Source organism: Canis lupus, chromosome 22 (genome assembly GCF_003254725.2).
Source record: "Canis lupus dingo isolate Sandy chromosome 22, ASM325472v2, whole genome shotgun sequence".
Classification (NCBI taxonomy): Eukaryota; Metazoa; Chordata; class Mammalia; order Carnivora; family Canidae; genus Canis; species Canis lupus.
In genome coordinates this window covers 1,025,461-1,043,301 of record NC_064264.1, presented here as the reverse complement: position 1 = coordinate 1,043,301, position 17,841 = coordinate 1,025,461, and positions in this window count along the sequence as shown.

Here is a 17,841-nt window from a genome sequence, read left to right as displayed (position 1 = left end):
CCAGAAGTAAATACAAAATAGGCAGAGATTTCTTAACGTGAAAATATAAATGACAAAATTTGATTCTTTAAAATATCTCTGCATTCTGTTTGTGTCATCCCAGGGTTTCTGACCATCTAGTATTAGGAATTTGAAGGGTTACTTTCTGAGACTGTATCCCAACTGGAAATTCTAGCCAGGGAGCTAACTGTATGAATTCATGCTTGTAACTGAAGCATTATAATTTAAAAACAGCCTTGTCACCCTCAAAACCTACATGGCACATGTCCCTGCAGTGCTCACGGAACAGGACAGAACCTGGGTCATAACCTCCCCTGGCTGCTATATCACTTATTTGGACTTAGCATTTCTTCAACTCTTAAGACAATATCTTTTTCACCTAATTTGAATTTGAACCTTCTGAAGCTCATGGAAATCTGCATGCTTTTCACCAGCAGTTATAAGTATTAAAATGTAAAATGGAGGAGAAAGAAGGTGTATTCATCTTCAAGGTGGAGGATAAAGAGGGAAGATCCTATGGAGGTGGTTTAAGAGTGAAACCCCTCCCCCACCACCCACAAAACAAACCAACCAACAACAAAAACATACTTTCACACTGTAGAGCTTAACCCCTTTACTTTAAAAAAAAGAAGTATCAGTTACCTCCCCATTGTTACCAAAAGTCCCGCTACCCCAGGAAAGATCCACATCCAAGAGAGGACGTTGGATTGGGGAGAGCAACAGATCAAAGATGAGAAGGGAAAGGCCTTCCCACAAACGTGTCTGGGACTGGGGAGGGGAGACAGGTGTGTGGCCCGACAGGTACACCTGTGATGGGAGTGCGGGCAAGGGAACCCGGGTCTTCCAGGGCCAGCGGGAAAGGAGACAGTGCCAGGTGAGGAGAAGCGAGGGAGCATCTTCCTGGCAGTTACCTGGGTAGAGGGAGAGAGCGAGCCAGCTGCAGGCAGGAGGCAGGGCAGCGACGTGGAGGGATGCACAGGCGCGTGAGAACAGGCTCAGTTCGGGGTGGCCGTGGACCGGTCCTGCGGAGACGGGCGGGGGGCAGGTCGTGAAGGACGTCGAGCGTCGTAATAGGGAGTCTGGATTGAGTCCCAAGGGTGGTTGGGGGGCACTAACCCATGTGAGGTAGAGAAATAACATGACTACATTTTCATTTAAAGCACATCAGCCGAGGGGATCCCTGGGTGGCACAGCGGTTTGGCGCCTGCCTTTGGCCCAGGGCGCGATCCTGGAGACCCGGGATCGAATCCCACATCAGGCTCCCGGTGCATGGAGCCTGCTTCTCCCTCTGCCTGTGTCTCTGCCTCTCTCTCTCTCTCTCTCTGTGTGTGACTATCATACATAAATAAATAAAAAAAATTAAAAAAAAAAATAAAGCACATCAGCCGAGCGTTAACCACTGGGTAGGGGCATCTGGCCCAAGACGGGGAAGCGAGTCAGAAAGCTGCGCGCTTGTCCGTGGAGGCGGGTGGGGGCCTGCTCGGAAACCGTGCGTGTGCACAGGGAAGAAGAAAGGAGAAGTGCGTTTAGAAGATGAATATCAAAAGAAAAGCAATTCTTTGGGTGAAGCAAGAACTTTCAGAGTCAGGATTAGGGGATCACGCAAGTGCCCTAAATGGCAAAATGGGAAGTGGAACTACCGGAAAATTCTGTAATCCCAGCCAACAGAGTCCAGCCTGGCAGGGACGTGCTCGTCTGCCCATATTGCCCTGCCTGCCCCATTTTCCTTTCCACCTGCCTCCCCGAGCTGCCCGGGGCCCCCAGCGACCAGGCCCGCTGCCCATCTTCCTTCCACAATCAGCTGGGACGCCGACTCGCTCCCCGCAGACAGCCCATTCCATCTTGCCCCCAGAGGCCAGGTTCCCGGTCTACAGACTGCGAACCTAGAGACAGTGCTTCCAGGAGTGCGGGGAAAGCACCTGGTGAGTGCCCCGAACTCCTGGACAGAGGAGAGCCCTGGCTACTGAGGGAGAAGCAAGGCTACTGGGGAGGCAGCGGGACAGGAGAAGGGAGGGGGAGACATTGCTGGGTCCCTCACTTTGCACCATTCTTGCAGAGGAGCCACCCACAGACTCGCCCAAGGGCCTGCTGTGAGATGAGAGCACCGAGGAGGAGAAGGTGCTGGAGGGCAGACGGGCTTTGGCCTCCGTGGGCTTGGGTTCGAATCCCAGCTTAACTACCCTGGGCTCTGCCGCCTCCCGCTGGCGACCTAACCCCTCTGAGCTCTCGTTCCTTTATCTGCGATGTGAGGATCATTCCCCCTTCCTCTCCTGGTGTTTTCGAGCTTGTTTAAGAATTAAAAGTGGGGATCCCTGGGTGGCGCAGCGGTTTAGCACCTGCCTTTGGCCCAGGGCGCGATCCTGGAGACCCGGGATCGAATCCCACGTCGGGATCCCAGTGCATGGAGCCTGTGTCTCTGCCTCTCTCTCTCTCTCTCTGTGACTATCATAAATAAATAAATAAATAAATAAATAAATAAATAAATAAATAAATAAATAAATAAATAAATAAATATTTAAAAAAATTAAAAGTGAACAACTAGGAGCTGGAGGTGGACAGGAAGGGCTCAACCGCGTGGGCCTCCTCCCACTCCTGACATCTCTTCTTCGTGCAAAGTAATAAACGTGGCTCCCGCCCGAGCTCGGCCTTCCTGAGAGCTGCGTCCAGCGAGGGACGGAGGCCGGCCTGGACTCTCGGCCTCCCCTTGCCGCCGCCACCCGCACCATCTCCAGGTGGCCCCAGGCGGCAAGGCCAGGGCGGGGGGCAGTGGGGGCAGCGGGGGAGCAGAGCCGGGGGCAGCGGGGGCGGCAGAGCCAGGGGCAGCGGCGGGGCTGCAGGTGCAGCGCGTGGTCCGGCAGGTGCGCGGCGCCCGCAGGTGGGGCAGGGTCGGCCGCTCGGGGCTGTGGTCACAGGTGCCAGGGACTCGGGACACCTGCCGCTGCGGCCGCAGAGCTGCCTGCGTATCCCTGGGTGGGGCCCTGGGTGCCCCGGGTCGCGCAGCCGAGGACCCGCCGGGGAGCGTCTCGCACCTAAGAGCCGCCCGCGACGGCAGCGGCGGGGCCGCAGGGGTGAGGCTCAGCCTTGCTCTGGGGCGGCTCCCGGCTCTGGCTCCGGCTGCCGGCAGCTCTCGGCCCGAAGGATCGTCGCTCGGAGAGGCTGTGGGGCACCTGGCGGGCACCTGGGGCACCTGGCGGGCACCTGGAAGGACACCTGGCGGGGCACCTGGCGGGCACCTGGAGGAGCACCTAGTGGGGCCCCTGGCGGGCACCTGGTGGGCACCTGGAGGAGTACCTGGCGGAGCGACCCCAAAGCCGAGACAGGTGCTGTGCGCCCTCCCCGGGCCGTGGCGGGACGGCCCCTCCGGTGGCTCCATGCCAGCGCCTTCCCGTGGGTTTCAGAGGAGCTTGCGTGTGCTCCTCCTTACACGGGGCCCGCACCTGCACCCCCACACCTGGCGTCCAGCACGGAAGGAACCAGGACAAGGGGCTTCCGCGCCACCTGGGCCACGTGAGCCAGGCCGGCTGAGTCAGAGTATCCAGCGGCTGCATCGGCTGCGGGCCCCGCTGCGAGGGGACAGGCCCGCCCGCCGCAGCGTTGGGGCTCCCGGGGCCTCGGGGCCTCGCAGGGCCGGGGGTGGGCCCCACGCGCTGCTCCACGGGGCCGCCTGGGCCTTGGATGGTGACCGGGAAAGATCTCCCTCCTCCCACCCCCCTCCCTCCCCCTCATCCCTCCTCCTCCTCCCACCCCCTCCCTCCCCCTCTTTCCCTCCTCTCCCCTCCCTCCTCCCTCCTCTTCCTCCCTCTCCATCCCTCCTCCCTCCTCTTCCTTCCGCCCTCCCCCTCCTCCCTCCTCCCTCCCCCTCCTTCCTCCTCCTCCCTCCTCCTTCTTCCCCCTCCTCCTCCTCCCACATCACCTACAAACTTTGGCAATCTCTCTCTTTCCCCTCTCCCCCTTTTCTCCTACCTTTCCCCTTGTTCAGCGCCTGGTCCTTATGCCGAGGACAGACGCAGAGGTTCCCACATCCTTTAGGCCCCAGGCCCGGGTTCTCTAACTGTTCATGAGAAATCCCTGGGAAGCTAATTAAAAACTCAGGCGGGCAGGCCCCACCACGTGTGCTTCTAATTGAATGAGTGTGGCCTATGGCCTGAGAACCAGCGTGTTTAACACCCCCGCCCCCACCCCTTACCCCAGGTGATGCTGACACAGGTGGGAACACTGGCAGCACCCTGGGCTCTGCGGCTTTGCACAGACGGGGACAGGGCGGGTCAGGACTCCACTGGATTTGCAGCCCCGGGTGGGACCCTGTGCGGTAGCCCCCCTTCCCGCCGCCTGGTGGCCGTCGCTGGTCCGGGGCTCTGTTCTTGGTCCCACTGGCCTACTTTGTGCTCCCCCTGGGAGGCTCTCCGCAGCCCGCCGCCGGCATCTGCAGCCCAAGATTGGGACAGTTGTTCTCGCCTGGACCTCGCTTCAGGGCTTCAGACAGATTTTTGCCTTAGTTGCCCCACGGGTACCTCGCTCAAAAGGCAACTCGTGGGTTTTGCTCCTGGGGATCTGACAGGGCAGCTGATGGGCAGCCTCAGTGCTCCCCGGCGACTGCACCCCAAAGGCAGGCAGACGCTGAGGGAGGCCGAAGCCCCCAGGTTGCTAAGAAGCCCGGGACCGCGCTGGGCAGCGCCAGCTGGCTGGACCTGTGCACCTGCCGGCCGAGTCCAGGACGCTTCTCCAGGGGCCCGAGCGGGCTCAGTCCTGTGTCCTGCACAGGGTGCCCAGCAGTGGCGTGGGCCTGATGACCCTGGGCAGCGGGTCCCCAGTCCCCCCACCCGGCTCTCTTGCTACCACGGCTCTAAACCCTGCACCAGCTCCCTGGGGACTCCACGGAGAAGCAGGTGGCTGGGAACGACCAGAACCCAGAGCGCCACTGAGGCAGGGCCAGTTTCCCATTTGTCCTGCACGTCCCGCACCCGCCAAGCTGGAAGCAGGAGCCAGGATGCACACAGAGCCCCGCGGACACCCGTGGGCCACTTGAAGAGCGGGAAAGGCAGTTCCTGAGAGCACGCCCCCGTGCTTTCCCCCCTTCTACCCCAGCCCTGGCCAAGCCCGAGCTGGCCCTCCAGTGGGGGGGACACGCAGGTCGCAGCAGGAGGCCCCACAGTGCAGCTGCCTCTGCCCTTCTGTGACCCGCTCCCATTTTCCTGCTGGTGTGTTTTTAAAGGACAAGCGTTGTGACAAGATCCTCTATATCCTTCATATTTACTCAAATATTTATCATTTGTAATGTTCTTCATTTCTTCCTGCAGCTCTGAATTTCCATCTGGTATTATTTTTCTTTAGCCGGAAGAACATATTTGAGAATTTCATACAGTGTGAGGTCTGCTGGCAACAAATTCTTTCAGCTTTTGTTTATCTAAAAATGTCTTTATTTCACTTGCATTTAAGAAAAATATTTTTGCTATGTATAGAATGTCACGTTGGCACTGTTTTTCTTTCATCACTTTAAAAAGATAGAGTTCTATTTCTCCTAGCCCCATTTTTTTCTTACAGGAAGTTAGGCATCATAAGTATATTTATTCTCTCTTATATAATGTATCTTCTTTATTTGGATGCTTTTAAGGTTTGCTCTTTGGTTTCCAGCAGTTTGGCCGTGACGTGATTAGGCACGGTTTTATTTGCACTTACCTGTTTGGGGTTTGCTGGGCTTATGGATATCTGGGTTGCTGTTTTGAATCAAATTTTCAAAATTTTCAGGCAGTTGGGTTGCAATTTTTTTTTCCTGTGCAGTCTCTCTCTCCTCTCCTTCTTACATATGCATTAGATTTTTTTCTTTTCTTTTTTTTTTAGGATTTTATTCATTTATTTGAGAGAGAGAGCACAAACTGGGAAGAGGGGCCAAGGGAGAAGCAGACTCCCCGCGGAGCAGAGAGCCTGATGCAGACGCGATCCCATGACCCGGAGATCATGACCTGAGCTGAAGGAGATGCCCAAGCAACGGAGCCATCCAGGCGCCCTGTTTTAGATTTCCTGAGACAGATCCTCAGCTCAATGAAGATCAACTCATTTAAAAAAAGTCTCTGTCTCTGTCGTTCAGCTTAGATGACCTCTAGTGACTGTTCTTCATGATCACTACTCATTTCTTTTGTTGTGTTTAAGATACTGTCAATCCTAGGAAATGATTTTTTTTTTCAGATATTGTGTTTTTCCACTTTAGGACTTAAATCTGATTCCTTCTTCAATTTACATATCACTGCTGACAACTTCCCATCTCTTCACTCATTATAACCATGTTTTTTTTTTTTTTTTGAAATTCATTAACATACCTACTATAATTACGTTAAAATTCTTGTCTGTTAATTTCACCAGTTAGTTGCCCTGTGGGCCTTTTTATGACTAACTTTTCTCTGGACTATGTGGCACATTTCCCCGTATCTTTGCACGACCAGTAAATTCTTATTTTTTAGTAGGTGAAATAAATGACACTTTATAGAGACTCTGGATTCATTTTCCTTTGAAAAGTATTGACTTTGTTTTAGAAGCCAGTGAAGTTACTGGCAGTGACCTTGATTTACGAAGGCTTGGCTTTAGGTTTTGGCAAAGCGGTTCTGTTTCAGTTTTGCGACTAGCCTAGGGTGAATCTTCAGTCTTAAGACCTAAGGCCTGGCTTCTGGGTTTTAGTTTTAAAAGCTAGAGACATTTTTCACATCTGTGTAACTTGAATTCCAAGCGGTATCTGTTAGCAGGTGACTCCGAAATCTCTACTCGGCTCTCGGCCTCCCCACTGTTGCGTCTCCCTGGACACCTGAGTTTCCTCCCAGGCATGGGTAGTCCAGGGGTTGCCCAATGATCTGAGTGGAATTTCCACATGGATTTTTTTGGTCTGTCCTACGTGACGTCCTCCTTTCTAGAAGCCTACCCTCGCCCTCAATTGCAGGCCTCTCCAGGGGCCCCAAACTCCATCTTCCGATCCCGTGGTCCCGTGAGCTGACCTCTCTCTGCTCCCTCTCGGGCTGCCACACTCGAAGGGGCGTGGGAGTGCCTTAGAGACAAGAACCATATAGATGTGTGTCTCACTCTGTAAGGATCAAATCCTCATCAGTTCCTGCCAGCTTTTGTTCTTCTCCCAGTTGTCTGTTTGCTTTTTTCCCCCAGAGTGTCTAACTGCGACGGGCAGGAGGGTGTCTGAATGTTCCACTCTGCCATTACTCTCTCTCTTTCATACTTTTCATCTGTTTTCTCTCTGGGTTATGGTCTGGGTAATTTCATCACATATATCTTTCCATGCATTAAATTTCTCTCTGGCTTTGTTTCAGTGACTATTTAATCTGTCAATTGAGTTTTTAATTTCGATGACTGTGTTTTTCATTTATAGAAATTCTATCTTTTTTACATCAGCCCTTTTTTTTTCCCAAGGGCCTTGTTCTTTCTTATGTTTTTAATTCCTTTTTAAGTTCCTCGTCATTTCAACCATACTTGTTTTATAACCTCTATCTGGGAGTTGTATTATCTGCATATCATGGGGGATCAAATCAAGTTACTCATTTGATCCGTTGACTTCTATTCATGGTGGATTGCATCATTATGTACTTGAGTTTTTGGCTCAAATTTGGCTTTTGAATTTATGTTCAGCTGAGTTTCATCTGTGGAAACAATCCTTGGTAAAGGGTATATCCATGCAAAGAGATTTTCTACTGAATTGCCAGATATCCCAGAGCTATTGCTGGCCTAGGTACACTTTTAAACTCATTCCTAAGCTTCAGGGCTCTTATACGTTAGCAAAGCTTTTTCCAACCAAAGAGAAATAGACGATTTTCCTTGACATAGCCTTATGTGGATGGGTAGATTAATTTATAGCTTTCCTTCTTAAGAAGGGATTAGCCGTTTAAGAATGCTGGTTCTATAGAAGGTTTTGAGCCTCTTATGGGTACAAGATCTCAATTCCTGTTCCTAAGTGATCATTAAAACTCAAGCCTCTTCATTTCACATCCATTAAGGTGACTGTCACAACCAAAACAGAAAATAGCAAGTGTTGACATGGATGCATAGAAACTGGGAACCTCATGCATTATTGGTGAGAATGTAAAATAATGCAGCTACTGTAGAAAGCAGTATGGTCGTTCCTCAACAAATTAAAAATAGAATTACCACTTAGTCCAGCAATTCCCTCTCTGAGCATATACCCAAAATAGTTGAAACCAGAGAGTTGAAGTGATATTTGTACACCTATATTCATTTATAGCAGCGGCATTCACAAGGCCCAAAAGGTAGAAACCATCCAGATGTCCACTGATGGGTGAATGCATAAAGAAAATGTGATCTAGCCTTTAAAAGGAAATGAAACTCTGGCACATGCTCCAACATGGATGAACTTTGAAGATTTTATGCGGAGTGAAAACAGCCAATCAGTCACAACAAGAAAAATACTACATGATTCCACGTATGTGAAGTACCTGAAGATGGAAAGTAGAATGGTGGTTGCCCAGGTCTGGGCAAGGGGAGGAGGAGGAGGAGTCATTGTTTAATGGGACAAAGGTTCAGTTTGGGATGATGAAGAAGGTCTAGAGATAGGCGGTGGTGATGGTCGCAGGTACTTAGCACTACTGAATCACACACTTCACGTGATAAAAGATGGTAAAATTCATGTTATTTATATTTTACCACAGTAACATTTTTAAAAAATCAAGTCTCTTTGCTTCTAGGACTGGAACCTACTCCCAGATCGAGGGGAGGCACACTGTCAGCTCAAGTGCTCGCTACCTTATTGATTTACTCTTTAAAGAGCTTAACTACACATTTAAACATGATTTTCTTCCACATTTTATCTACATTTACTAGATGTTTTGTTAAAGGGAAGTTTCTGTTATTTTTATGTTTGTTCATAAGAAGCCGAGTCAAGAGAGGATTTTAAACAAAGGCTGCAAATTAGTGGCTTACACATTTTATTTTGTTTGTTTCTTATCTGGACATTTCACAAAAAATGCCAGGTTTCCATCTTCTCTTGGAAATTTGGAATCTTGAACCATATTGGGCAACATTCTTAGCTGGTGGTGGCAAGCTGAAGCTAAGTAGTGACCTCCCCTCTGAGATAGGATAACTGCTCTTGGGATATTGCCACAGTCACCACAGTACCTGACACACAAACAAGTGCCCTGTCTTGCATTCCTGGCTTCTAAAATTATTAAAGTTTACAACCACAGGACTGAAAGCACTCTATCAGATTTGTATGTGTGGCAACCAAGTAAATAATTTCTTCTTTTAAGAAGCCTTTTTTTTTTCGTCAAGCCCATAATCCATTCTTGAAAGTCCCCTCTTCTTGTTACCTAACAGAACTGGAAGTCTGAAGATGTCCCCAAGAAGCAATGAGGTGTCACAGAGTTTTGAGCAAGGAGGGAGCTTTTTAGTCTTTGCAACCTCCATCATTCCATGGACCTGCCTTTACTCTTCTAACCTTTTGCCTTTCATGTATTAGGCAATATTGTAGCATATAGACCACCACCCTGGCAATTGGAACACCCGTTTTTTTGCTAGATGGGGACATTGTTCCCAGAAAGACCAAGGGACAAGCCCAATCTCTCAGGGTCCACCGCTGACTTCATCATCCACGTGCTGCCTCTTTCTTCCTTCCATCCTACATGTACGGGAAACCCAGTGGGTGATCTTCCGTCAATCCACTGAATTTCTTTCTAGGCCACAATTGCATTTAGGGGACTTACAAAATCAGAAAAACTAACCAGATTGCCAATGTTCCTTGTAAGGAATAATTCTAGAGATCAGACAACTGAACAGACAAAAACCAGTGTTCGTATCAGAAAATAGCACAATTACCTCTGCCCTTCGTTGCCAGCATTTTTAACTTTTAAGGTAAGAAAACCTCCCAGTTTTGTAAATATTGTCAATGAATTCACTTAAATAAACGCCACTACTTTGCGTGGGCAAAGTAAAACATTTCTATGAACCCAGTTTGGCTTGTGAGTGACTAATTTAGAGAAGGAAACCCTAAATAATGGGAGAATCGCTTTATAATTTATGTGTTTAATAAGTTGGATGCATTAAACCTCAAAATGTTGTGCTCCATGTTACATTCCCTAATGATTTCATACATAAATCTTCAGTGTTTTGTTAGTCCCAGTGGGAAATCCAGCCATTCACTTATTTGTTTTTCCTCACGAGGACCCAGCAGGATGTGAGATAGAGAACAGATGCTTAGTCCGGGCAATGTTTCCGTGAAACTGTAGATCTCGTGTCGGAAGTTCCCTCAAGAGCTTCTGGCCCAGAGACGCCAAGTAACAGAGCCCACACAGCGACCCTAGCCCCATGACAGACGGCGCCTGGCCCAGTACCTGAAGTTCCCAGCCTTGGGGTGAAATTCCCTTGGATTCACGTTGGAATCTCCCCAAGTTCTCTTCCAAAAATCGCATTTCCAAACGTGTATTCCTTGAACCACTAGTTTTACGGGATATTCTTAAGTATTCAGTAGTTTCTGTGGTTGGAACAGGCAGGGTTTACTTGCAACCTGGATTCACTCTAGCTAGCTTAAGTAGCAGAATAATTATTATGATTCCTATTGTTATTACTATGCCCTGGGCAGCCAGACTGGTAGTTACTCGGCCAGAAACCATGCAGCCGTGGCCAACACCAGACAGAGGACAATGCCCAGCCACACCGTGGCAGTTTTCTAGCACAAACACCACTCCTATTGCTACCGCCTGCCAACGGCACACTTGAGGCAGCCCCCAGGCGCTGTACCACGACCCTCTCAGGAAAACCAGACATTTGCAGCTCTGTGCTCGTCAAGAGATGCAATTTTCTTCTACTGTGCTGACTTCTTCTAGCAGGTGTCCCACAGGCACGCATCTCATTGGTCACACCTAGGTTATGTGCCTGCAACCGATCTCCAGGGGGGTCCTGGGAAATATAATTCCTAGGAGACGGAGGCGTGCACACCGAAAGGGGCAGTGGGGCGGGAGGTGAGTGAGCCAACCCACAGTATCTGCCACCGGATCAAATTAGTTTATGCTAAATAGCCATCTTTGCGGAAGTCTTCTCAGAGCTTTTAAAATGCTAGTATTATTCTGACTCTCCAAAGAAGGTTTTGTTTTTAGGGTATGTTACCATAAAACACTTTTATCTAACCTTCCAGAGCTAGCATGTTCCGTGGAACACAGTTATGCCAATAGTACATCTACTATGAGTTTGTCTGTTGGTGGCAACAACCACTTCCCTGCGAAGGCCTGAGGCCTTGGTGGATTTTGACAGACAGCGAGGAGGACTAGGCGGGTAGGGTCTTCGAGAGGGTGGACTTGGGCGTTCAGCCGTGGTGGGGACTCCGAGCAGCTCTGGGTCACCCAGGACAATATGACCCAGTTGTGTTTCCTGGGGATAAAGGCGGACGTGGGCTTTGTCGTTCCCAGGTAGCGGTTTCTGCACACCGTGAATTATTGCTCTGTGAGGATGAGTGAGTTGAGTCCACCAAATGTATTCCATAAAGTACTTTTTTATTTAAATGGCACTCCCAGGTGTGAAGGGTCATTCTCTTTTCTACCAATGACTCACTTGTTGAAAGCCAGCATTAGCGCTCAGATTACTGACAAGAGCATTTACTGGTCATTTGCGATACATTATCATATAGGGATCTGATTCCAGCTAAGGATTCCCTCATAAAACAAGCTTTAGCATTTACTACATTTCTGGAGAAATGTATGTGTTCTTTGCGTCTGTAAGGATGAGGTGATAGGCTTTATGTGGGTTTGGGGTGGGGGGAGAACACCATCTTGATGCTTCAGGGTTGCTGAGATAAAGTAAGCTCAGTCCAAAAAGTAGAATTAGCCTTGATCCTCGCCCAAAAGGACTCTTTGCAGGAAAGAGATAAGACACAAGACGGGGAGGCTGAGAAGGGTGACCTCATGAAAATGGAATCTGTGAGCATGAAGACAGAGCAATGAAAATCTGCGGCCAGGCAGAAAATAGTGAGCGAGTCAGTGGGTGCGTGGACGCGGTGCCTTGGCTTCCTCTCCACTCTAGCCCTCCCGTGTTCTTGCTGTTGGTTCTCTAGTTCCCCACCCGGAGTCAGCACCTGACTGGGCCACTTGGCTCCGTGGACACTTGGTCAGACATTATTCTGGGTGTGTCTGTGAGGGTGTTTTTGGATGAGGTTAACATTTGAATCAGTGCACCGAATAAACCAGATCGTTCTCCCCAGTGTGGGTGGGCCTTATCCTAACCGTTGAAAGCTTGAACAGAGTAAAAAGGCTGAGGAAAGGAGAACACCCTCTCTTTCACGTGGTTGGCTCTGTTTCTCTAGAGAGCCCTGACTAATACAGCACCCAAAGCTGGATTTCTTCAAATGATTTCCCAGGCCATCCATTTTTCCACCTTGAGATTGTCACTCAATTAATCATGCTCTGATTTCTGCATTAGTTTCCTTCTCCAAATAATTGGGACATTTAACTACGTTCCTAATGCACGTTCTTTGGCTGTATTTTCCCAATCAAGTCAATAAATATCTACAAAGCAATGATTCTCATACTTTTTGCTCCCAGGACTTCTATATACTCTTAATAATTGTTGAGAATCCCACAAATTTTTTGTTTATGTGGGCTATACCAATAAATATTTATCATATAGTATATATACCATCTTAGAAATTAATTAGAAGAAAGAATTTTTTTAAAAAAGATCTTTAAATTTTTTTTAACTTAAAAAAAATTCAAAAAGATCTTATTCATCTATTTGAGAGAGAGAAAGAGAACAAGCAGGGAAAGCAGCAGAGGGAGAATGAGAAGCTGGCTCCCCAATGAGCAGGGAGCCCAACGGGGCTCGATCCCAGGACCCCCAAGATAATGACCTGAACTGAAGGCAGATGCTTAACCAACTGAGCCACCGTGGTGGCCCAAAAGAAATGTTTTGTTTTGTTTTTCTTTGTTTTAAAGATTTTATTTATTTATTCATGAGAGACACACAGAGAGGCAGAGACACAGACAGAGGGAGAAGCAGGCGCCCTGTGGGGATCCCGATGCGGGACTCCATCCCAGGACCTGGGATCACACCCTGAGCGAAAGGCAGACACTCAACTGCTGAGTCACCCAGGCGTCTCCCAAAAGAAATGTTTTAAAACACAAGAATTAAAAAGCACATTTTGCCTGCCCCTGAGAAAGTATCTCACGACATATCTTTTCGTTTCTGGGAACTCCAAGGTGCAGGAGTGACAAAATAAGAGCGAGGAGGAAAATACCATCTTAATGTTACTAGGAGTCCAGTTCTGTCCTCAAAGATCTCCAGGAAGGTCGTGGAGACTCCCAGGATCCCCAGACACTTTGAAAACTATTTCTCTACAGCATCTGCAAATGACCTTCCTGCCTCCCTCCCTGGGACCCCGTTCCCCCGCAATGGCCTCACTAATCTTCCTAAAACACACATCACATCGGGACTCTTCCCTGCCTACAGTTCTTTTTATAGCTTCTCATCATCTAGAGGATCAATCAGAAGCCTAAGCTTGGTAAACAACAGCAACCTTGATCCGGGCCAGGCCTGTTTTGCCTCAAAAACTCCGACCTGTTCTTGAAGTCTCAGCTCAGATGACTAGGAAATCATGATAACTGTTTTAGGTGCAGATGCTTTGAGCATAAGAAATGGATGGGTTTACCACCATTTGCTTCAACGTGGATGGAACTGGAGGGTATTATGCTGAGTGAAATGAGTCAATCGGAGAAGGACAAACAGTGTATGTTCTCATTCATTTGGGGAATATAAATAATAGTGAAAGGGAATATAAGGGAAGGGAGAAGAAATGGGTAGGAAATATCAGAAAGGGAGACGGAACATAAAGACTCCTAACTCTGGCAAACGAACTAGGGGTGGTGGAAGGGGAGGAGGGCGGGGGGTGTGGGTGAGTGGGTGACGGGCACTGAGGGGGGCACCTGACGGGATGAGCACTGGGTGTTATTCTGTATGTTGGCAAATTGAACACCAATAAAAAATAAATTTATTATAAAAAAAAAAAAGAAATGGATGGGTTTGTTGTGAAGATTTTTTATCGGGGTCAGAAAGCTTCTAAATTTGACACCAGATGCCCATTATGTACTTCCACTTAAGACCCCGTCAGACCTCTGTACCCTTTAGCCTTCGGTCAGTCCTCCTCCATATACATCCAAACAGTGGTTGTATTTACGTCCATACGGCTTCCTTCTAGGGTGAAAGCCTGATATCTGTCCCAAAACCAAAAACACCCTTCACCCAACTGTCATCTGACGCCTTCTTCCAATGTCTTCCCCTCCCTCAGGGAGTCTTCCCACGAGCTGCTCACATACCCATGGGGTCTAGTTGGCCTCCTTCCCAAAGGGTCCAGTCTGTCAGCCCCTTGAAGGCATTTTTCATTCGTCCCTGCAACTTGACTTCCCCATAGTGACTGGCCTGGCCCCGATACTCTTGAAACATGCTGGGTGACAAACGGCTAACGGAAGTCAGCCCTGAAATGAGTTGTCCGTGGCGGTCCTATTCCCGCCGCCGTGCCATCTTCCAACACCGCTCTGCTCCTTCATATCCACATCCTGTTCCCAGCAACACAGTGCTCTCCAAGAGTTATTACCAAAACTTGGGTCGTCTGTGAATCCTTCTTCTCTCAACACTTTCATCCAGTTAACTCCTGAGACCTCTTCAGTTTACCTGTCGTGTCTCCTATGACCATTGTCTCCTCTGAACTGGCTCCATTTACATCCTCATGATCTCACTTGACCCGTAGCATAGCTTCCTTGTCTTCTGCCAGCAATAGCCACAGTTCCCAGACAATGAGTTTTTGTTTTGTTTTTTTTCTTTAAGATTTTACTTATTTATTTGAGAGAGGGAGAGGAGGAGCTGAGGGACGGGCAGAGTGAGAGGGAGAAGCAGACTCCTCCCTGAGTAGGGAGTCCTCATCACCTGGCTTCATCCCAGGACTCTGAGATTATGACCTGAGCCAAAGGCAGATGCTTAACCAGCTGAGCCACCCCGGCTTCCCAACAGGGAGCTTCTTGAGGGCAGAAGATTTAATTCTTTAACATACTCTTGGCATTTTGCACATTTTTGAAATGTCTTTTGAATAAAATGTGAAATCCCACCTACCGTATACACTGTCTCCATGGGAAAAAAAAAAAAAAAAAAAAAAAAAAAAAAAAAAAAAAAAAAAAAAAAAAACCTTTCCAAAGAAACTTCTAATTATGTCTTTTACCAATTTAAAATTTTTCTGTGGATTCCATTAATGACCCAATGTAGGGGATACTGTTGACTTCCTAGGCCCACACCCCCTCACCCTCGAGGTCTCCTGGACCCATGGGGTACATTTCCCAGGATAATTCTCTACCTTAAAGGCTTCATCTCTTATTTTCCCTGAAGTTTTCTTCAGCATCAAGGGTGTTTGTGCCGCTAAAGGTATAAACCAAGATTTGGGAAAACTTGACACCCCTGGGGCAACCCTTAGCCAACATGATTTGTGGGGTCACTGCCTAAATGTCTTATTCTCCCCATCGTTCAATAGGTCAACTCTAAAGCATGCTCCTCAGCTTCTCCAGCAGAACTGAGCTCCAGTTGGCACAGCACTAAATCAGTCACTAACAAACATTTCATTGGCTTCTCTCCCTTCCTGGTCTCACCGCCCTCCTTCCTCTATGCCTCTTATTAACGCCTTCCAGATAAACTATCTAAATCCAAACAATGACACTGAACAAAATTTAAGCTTCTTGCCTGCCATTGAAAACATCGCGCACCTTGATTCTAACCTACCTGTGTAGGCTACGTCATCTACCCTCTACACACAAGCCATCCCCTGGCCCAAGTGTTCCCGAACTGTCTTCCTCCAAGTTGTATTCATTCTACGCTTTCATTCATCAGTAATGGACTGAGGTCACTACGATTCCATTGGGCCAATAGAGCTTCTCTCCCCAGCCTCTCGGAAAGGGGGGCTCTCAGAGGAGGGTAAACTCCTGTGGTCCTAAAGGCAAAAGAAAATGGAGGTGATCACTGATGGGTCAACAGTTGATAGTGTCTGCCCTGAACAGGTAGCAGGAAGGGAGAATGGAAAGAAAATAGGTGGTCACCAAATTCAGGACAAGATGATGGAGATGCATGAGTGGGCTGAGGCAAGTAACTGACTTTATAACAGGAACGGGCACCTTTTAGGTGCCTACAGACCCAGGCCCATCCCCACTGGCCACCTCCCTGTTCTGTGCCATAGGCCCCTCCTGATGCTGGCCCAGACTTTGCCCAAGTGAGCCCGTGTGCAGGCATTGGAGGCCCCTGGGCCTCTGCCATAACTGTCCCTGCCAGAATAAGGATTGCATCACACACCTACCACTCCTTGCTTTTCAGAAATTGCCACCCCCTGCTGTCAAGTCTCCTTGCGAAGCCATAGCTTCAACCGCAGTTCAGAGACCCACTCTCATGTCGCCCAGCATGTGGATTTCTGTCCAAATTGGACCCAGAGAATTTCCAAACATGCTCTTGAGCTGCTGTGGGCTCTGAGATATTAATCAAACACCCACTTTAAGTGCTTTGGAAGCACCTCTGCTTTCTGGTTTATCGATGTGCTTGTGTTGAATGAAGATATATTTCTGGTCCAATCATGAGTTCATTTCAAGACGCATTAAGGAAGGATTTTTCCTAGCTGCTTGCTTTAGAATATTGTTCCCTATAGACCAGGTGCTTTTCACAGCTCCTTGGAGGCCTTTCAGGGGTGATGGAAAAATGCAGCTGGGCATCTCACATGGAAATCAGACATACTGGAATTCCATTTGCATATGTGCCTTAATTTAGCCTGGTTATTGATTCTCTTGAGGTGCTTACCTCACACCTTTGCTAGTCTCCCTTAGCTTCTTTCCATCTCAAAGGAGGAGGAGCAATGGGAATTTTCAAGCACATTTTCTTCAAGAAAGACATGTGTGCCCCAAGTAGATAATGGGCATTTCCTTCCACAGAGCATGTCACAACCCAGAGAAGTGTGCAGGGATATTTTCATATGGGCACAAATGGCGGCCAGTCCTGTGGATGCTCACAGCTAGATTAGATCACCAAAGCATTTGAGAACCTGCACATTCATCCCTGATCTGCCCCATTCTCCCTAGAGGGGACCTCAGATAAACCACTTGAGTCATCTGAACTTCTTTTCTCTGATATGCAGCAGGGCACCAACCTCACTGTTCAGCATCCCTCCCTGGATCCCTGCCATATAATTCCTCCCTTGTTATCTGTGTAAACAGTTAAGCGCTCTATAAAAGAAAGGGATTCATATTCCTACCTGCCCTGTAGCTCTGGGTAAACCATTGTCCCCCTAGAGCTGTCAGTCCCCGACCTGAAGCTGGCAGTCTTCAGATGTGCAGATCGGCGGCACTTCCTTAGTGGAGGACAGTCTGGGATTCCTTGTTCTTCTCCACATTTAACATGATGTGCTTCTACTTAGACCAGTTACAGGAGGAGAAGGAACGATCCCTCAGTTAACATCCTACACAATAGAAGTGCATGACCCTTTGATGTCACCAGCACACCATTTGGTTCACTGTAGCCACAGTTTGCCAGGGGGTAGTCTCCCAGGTAGCCTGGGCTAACACTCCTCCCGCTGACTCAAGGTGGGGAATCACTCATCCAGATGTGATAGCGGACGATTTGGAGGAAACTCACATTCCCTGGGTGCTTTAGATTGGAACAAGTGAGACACAAAGAGGGAGGCACCAGGAATCAGGAACGAGACACTCACTCACTAGCATTTCTGTTAGTGAGCATCTGAAGAATATAGCTCAAGTCAGAAGAGGTGACAGTTAATAATAATAGCAGCTATTGTAATGTTATTGTTTCCTTAAATGTTATTGATCATTTGTTGGTGGAGGT